The following is a 7,030-nucleotide window of genomic DNA, read 5'->3' as shown; positions in this document are numbered from 1 at the left end:
TGAGCAATTTGTTATGAAACATCGTCAAGTAATAATTAGAAAAATGGTCGTATATCTTAACAATAATATAATTATAATTATTAAATCTCTAAAATATCGTTTACTTTAGACTTTAAACATATGAGATATGATAAAAAGAAGGCGCCCATACTTTATCCACATTGGATAAAAGACTCTCCCGAGACAGAGGACTCGGGTTGTGATGGGTCACCATACTAATTGTGGGAAGGGATATCCTTATCCACCCATCCTATTGCCGAGATTTGGCCATTTCTGACAGATGGACTGTTTTTGTTATAAAAAATAACTTGCATGGTAAGAAAAATAAGACTCGGAAAAATCTTTTAGCGTCTGTGAACAGACTGCTTCGGAGCATGTCACGTGACTGGCTGTATCACGTGATTGGCGCATGGGCAGAACAATGGCAGATGTGCATTAAAATCGGAGAGGACTACTTTAAAAAGTAATAAACACTGAAACTTCATTTTATTTCCTTTAAAGAAGTAATTCAATTAGTTCGCGAACTTTTTGATCACCCCTCGTAGTTTTGGAGACCAGGTCTTCCTACTATTTGTTGGAAATCCGATGGCCACTAATTGTTCCCCTTTATTAGCCGACCTGTCTTTATATTCCCATGAAACAAAATTTATTCAAAAAGAAGATGGGTGAACATGACGAGCGAAAAGCCTATAGTGTGACAAACATGAAGGTGAAAATTTAAATCTCAATTATATCAAAATCTTCCTTGATATTTCATCTAAATTTAAAATATACTTTATGTAAAAGCTCTACAATTTGCAAAAATCTAACAAAGATTGAAATTATTTGCTTATGAAATATTGTACACACACTAAAGAGGGCACAGAGTCATTTTCTCATATTTTAATACTATTTTTCGATATGAGTGGGTCTTCGCTCCATTTTTTTTTGAAAGTTAATCCTCGAAGTGTGCGTAAAAATATAAATTTTTTGGTTTCCAAAAATATGGAGCAAAGACCCACTATACCTTAATAATATACTTTTATGACATAACATTCGCATCTTTTCGAGAAATACTTGAAGTCCACTAAGTCAAGGGTCATATCACAAAAATGATTTAAATGCCAGTTTTCATCAGGACTTGTGTAGTCTAGTGGTTAGCGTGCTAGTCTCGTTAAAAAAAATATGATATTCCGGATTTTTATTGCTAGGGCTCGAACCCCATGAATACCATTTTATTTTTTTAAATAAAAGAATAAATTTTGCCGAGAAAAATTTCCTCAGAAAAGTTTTGTTTATCATAATTTCATCAATTTCATTAATGAGAACTTTACTCTAAATACTTACACAAATTGGACATGGTTTTTATATATCTGAATCTATAGGCTTTCTGTACGCTATGTTCGCTCATCTCCAAATTTCTACGTTAGAAGAAGAAAACACTTTCAGTTTCCTTCAACTCGAGATATACGGACGGTGACATTTTATCAATTAACAAATTGTTAATTCTATCAATAAAATCCAGTGAACTCAAAATAAAAGACAGCACAGAGTCTTTCACATCTGTTTTACATTTGGATGCTTTACTGACTATAGATGATAAGGGACAACTAACAACTTAACTGTATGACAAACGAGTGACTTCAGTTTTTCTATCGTCAAGTTTCCTTATTTATATAGTTGCATTTCACTATCACCTGAATATGATGCTTATGTCTCCCAACTTATTCGATACTCAAGAGCATGCTCTGAGTAACATCAATTTTCAAAACGAGGCAGGCTACTGACAATAAGTTGATGTTACAGGGATTTCAACAATCTTGTTGAAAGTCAGCTTTTCGTAAATTCTATGGTCGTTATAATGACCTTGTTAGCAAATATAACCTATCAATGAGTCGTATTTTGACTGACGTTTTTCATACCAATTGTTAGGCTTTATTTTATACCATATTTGACTATCACGGAGTATTCCGTCTACCTGATCCATACATAGGGCTTACGGCGGATGTGACCCGTCGACAGGGGATGCTTACTCCTCCTAGGCACCTGATCCCACATCCGGAAATTCAAGGGATCCATTTTATGCTTTGTCCACAGATTTGTATTGTTTGTAGGGTTTGTTTTTTTTTAAAATCGATCATTGTTCGTTATTTTCATTTATTTCATAAGTAGACATGTAACATAATTATATTGATATGCAGTTTACTTATGGCGACATGCCACATAAGTACGTTGACTTGCGAGATAATTTTGTTGATATTAAGATTTTTTATGACTACATAGGAGATATAGACAATATAATCTCGCATGCTTGCATATAGTTGCACATCAACATAAATAATTCTTATGTCAGTATAATTACTAGTATATTGCAAGTCCACACCATAAATAAATTAACATAATATATTGAATATTGCAAGTATCATGTCAGATAAGTAAATTTACCCATATTAAAATTAGATTCTCTAAAACGAATTGTAACTTGCATGTTAAATTGATATCTTGCCCGTTGACATAATTATCTTGCATGTTGATGTGTTTTTTTTTTTTCTGGCATGTTGGCACTCATAATCTTGCTTGTAGCACAGGGGCTCGGTTTCAGAATCGTGCATTTTGTGAATCGTGTTTTTCCATGTCCAAATCCACGGGTTATAATAAAACAGAAAAGCTGAAATTAGCAGTTTTTAAAAAAATCATATTTCAAAGAACAAAAAAAAAAAATCTGTCTATTTAGACAGACATAGAAAAACACACAATACATCAAATTCATCATTCTGAAACCGAGCCCCTTTCACATGTAAGGGGCATTAACATACCACCATATTTTCCATGTGAACTTCTTTACGACTTTTTGAAATCTACCATTTGAATGTACATTTTATAAAAAAAAAAAAAAAAAAAGTATTTTTTCACCTTTATTGAAACAAAATTTTAAAAAAAACCTGCTAAGTTCAGCAATTTTCGATTTTTATTATAATCAGTGTAATTAGGCAGACAAGTTACATTGAATGGGTGAGGCATTTAAATAATGTCCTCACTATATTTCAAATAAAAAGCTCAGTGACTTAGTATTAATTGTTTCAAACATATTTAAGTCCATTTGATGATATACTGTGTTTTGTCAGCGTACTATAGCTGGCAATAGATGGTCATTTTGCCTGTGTAGCCTAACACTCTGACGTAAGTTGTCTCTTGGGGAAAAAGTATATGTGCGCAATTTGTTTAAAACATACGTCATCGGTCTGCATTTTACATAAAATAATCTCTGGAATATAAGCATTGAAATATTCTAAATATTTTCTGTTTTGTAACAACTGTTAATTAGATTCATTTGGTAGATCTGTTAATATACACAAAACCAGGAGTAATTATTGTTAAATAAACTAACCAAACACTTTCTGCGAACATGGATCGATTGTCTGTTGATAAAACACACCAGCCTAACGCGAAAAACCACAAAAAAGTTTTCCACTGAATCCAAGTGCAAAGCTGTCGTTAGGATATATTAGCTAAATTGCTTTGCGATTTTTCTTAAATGTTCTGTTTTTCCATTGATTAAATTTGTCCATTACGTTGAGTTCCCTTGACAGTGATTATTTCGATGAAATTTTACAGACAAACAGAAGTACAGCGTTTGATTGGGTAAATTTGATTCCGATGGTCGTCAGATGCAGCCCGAATGATGGACAGACTGACTCGTTAAATAATCGCACACTTAAAGGCCACCGACTTTGAAGAAACGATTTAATGCTTAAACGCTCTAATTGTTTTTGAATCTTTGCTGGATTTTAGACAGAGAATAAACGTCTTTATGCAGAAGGCAACTAGGCTCCTAATATAAATATAATAAAGATTCCCCATACGGTATCTCGATCAGATATCCCGAATGTAGTTTTTAGAACATTTGTATTTACCCAAATACTAAATCAGAAAAAATATCCATGACGAATGAATAACTTAAATACATTTTGTTAAATTTGTTTTTTATTAATAAATTCATGGTGGTATGATGCATCCCAGGGTCGTGGCATTGCAATTCGAATTGTACTGGCCTTACACAAATACAAATATAGGATATATACAGAGGGTTAATTTAAATTTGATTTTACTTGTAACAAGAGGCCTAAGGGCCTTAAAGGTCACATAAGTATGATTCAACACCGTAAAAGATTCATGGAAGTATAAAATAAAACAAAATAAAGTGATAGATGAAGCTATGTTGCCCAAAAGCAAGAAGAATAGGATGATCAGGGATCAACAAAAATTAGTCTAGTACTCCGTAACAAATCTTAAATAAAAGTAGATCTATTTACTTTAACCCCCCTCCTCCCCGGTAAACAAAACAAAGGTGCCGGAGAACATCTCATTCCCTTTCACATTTGCCTCTGTTGGTATTTCAGAACATTCTAATGTACAAAGATAAGGTATTTTTGTCTCATTTTTATTTTTCTATTATTTACAAGTCTACTTGACCATTAAAACTATGAAAGTACATTTTGTTTTATGTATAATAAAAATTCTTGCATAAATCTATTATTCAATTACATTATTGAAAGTGATTAATTATAATCATAAGAGAATAGCAAAGGGGAATAACTATTCTCAGTACTCAGTAGAATATGCAATAATAGAGCCCTGCTGCCAGCACCAGAACACTTGACCAAGTGGTCCATAATTTCTCAAATCTGGTAAAAATACCACTGCTTATTACATCTTTGTACTCTTTTTGCCTCCTAGATGTCCAGCTAGAAGCAGAGGATATTGTATTGTATTGTATAAGATACATGAGATACAGAACAGGTGTTGTATCAATGGACGCTCTGCAAGGGTGAACAACTTTTGCAGTTTTGCACTCCCTCTTCTTTTCAATAATGTATATATGCTTCATGCAGTTCATTACAGTGCATTAAAGATTTGTAACTTATGAATGTAGTATAGACATTTATTACCATTTGGTATTATTTAAAAGAGTTGAAATTAATGGAATTGGGAAGTGGTTCTTAATATCTATTCATTCCTCCAGGTGGGGGTGTGGGAAGTTTGTACGAAGTCAACTCGTACGTCAGTGTATACAAAATATATACACAACATACTGATGAAAGATTTCATATACAAATAAAGTTCATTAGCACCGACTGAATCAATAGGAAGTTTGTGCAGGAAAATCCTATCGAACACGTTTTCCATCAAGACGATACAGATAAAAAAAATCTAATGTTTGTTTTTTTAATTACTCTTTATCGCCTTGCTGCAAACCAAAGAATTCATTTCCGACCTATTTCAGTCAAATAGGATTAGTCGGTCTAAGGTGAGCGTGTGTTTCTATTCGAGCACAATCCCATAAATCATTGGCTCATTTAGGTAACACTGATCAGTTCTACATCAGGTTCTGCATCACAGCAAATTGGTTAATGATGAAAACATAACCGATGTAAACTTTTTTTTCTTTTTTCCTGCTACACAGACAATAGCGAGACAAAGAGAGAGGACATTGTTTGCAAAATTACTCACCCATTTTTCATGTTTGAAAAAATACACAAGTTCAAGAAACTATTCAAACCAGTTGAAGCGTGATCCGCATATGATGGATAACACAGCATCTTCTGATTTGCACCTGGATTTGAGCAGAAGTTTATAACGTGATGGGATATGAGATGACAGACGAAACACCTTCTATCTGTACGTCTACAAAAATGTGTGGACAAAAACTTTATCTTTTAGCACACTGGGTTTTACATGTTGAAGAAAGCAGAAAAAATCATTTTCAAGAGAAACAAAGAAAGAAAGAAACTGGAAAACGTCACCGATTTTTTGTGAAGTGTTATATTTCTTGTCTGAAATTTTTTGTAAAGTGTTATATTTCTTGTCTGAAATGAGATCAAAACAAACATTCTTCATAATTATTTGTTTATACAACTGTTCCTTTGCAGTTAGTTGTCACCTTTCTTGTCACCACGACACCATGATACAAGATTTCTATAGAACACACTATTTAAGATTACCACGATGTATACACTCGAAGTAATCTCTGCATTAGTAAGTTTATTCTACAAATGATTTCTGATTATAACTGAAGTTTGCCAGTTTGTATAACTTGAAGACTTGTGGGACATAAATGGTTATGCGGAACTGCATGCTTGTTTGAGTAAGACATGCATGAGATAAAGTCTTATCATGCTTAGAATATCTAGAACGATACATTCAGTATATCATTTCATAAAAAGTATGTGGCATATCATATTATCAGTAGTTCTCTTTGTGAACATGTGTGTATTGCTTAAAAAAGTGAAATTGTGTTTTAACACATTAAATCTGTTTAATTTACAGCTAGTTGATTTGTGTTCTATTTAGTAAATGCCTTATCTATAATAGTATGTGATATTGTGTTCCATCTTGTTTAAAGTACATGTACATTGTATGCGTTCTATATCGTTAATAGTACATAGAATTGCGGTCTATTTAATTAATGAATTATGAACTAACTGTATGTAGAATTTTTTCTATTTCATTCAAAAATATTTGGAATTCATCAGTATATATAATCTATCTTGTTGTTAATTTGTGGAAGTGTACATAGTACACTACTATAGTAAACTACAGTTTAGTGTTGAACATACCCTGTACTTTAATACTTTGACCTAAAATGAAACTTTGATTTAATTACGAACCTTTACTCCGGAACTTTTTCTAAAGAATTAGAGTATTATCTCTTAAATTCTATATTATGATTACAACTTTGGAAATAATATTCTAATATACACATAAAGTTTCGATTCGTTTAAATATATCAAAGAATGACAATTTAGAATTGAAATTCATGAAACATAACATTTTGTACTATTTAGTGAATTTTTTTTTCGAATTGAATTCTAATTAGTTAATGTTTTTTATGTAAAAGTGTGTTTCACCTCCTTAACAGTGTGTTGTATTGTATTTTATTTAGAAAATGAATTGTGGACTTCAGGTGCGGATCCACGAATTGAAGTTAGGGGGCGCAAGAAGTAGGCAGGAGGTCTAGGGCCGCCTTGAGGCCCCCAGTGAATCCAGGGCG

Source organism: Saccostrea echinata, unplaced genomic scaffold (genome assembly GCF_033153115.1).
Source record: "Saccostrea echinata isolate AGI-Se365-2 ecotype Australia unplaced genomic scaffold, CSIRO_AGI_Sech_v1 ptg000001l, whole genome shotgun sequence".
Lineage (NCBI taxonomy): Eukaryota > Metazoa > Mollusca > Bivalvia > Ostreida > Ostreidae > Saccostrea > Saccostrea echinata.
This window is presented reverse-complemented; position numbering follows the sequence as displayed.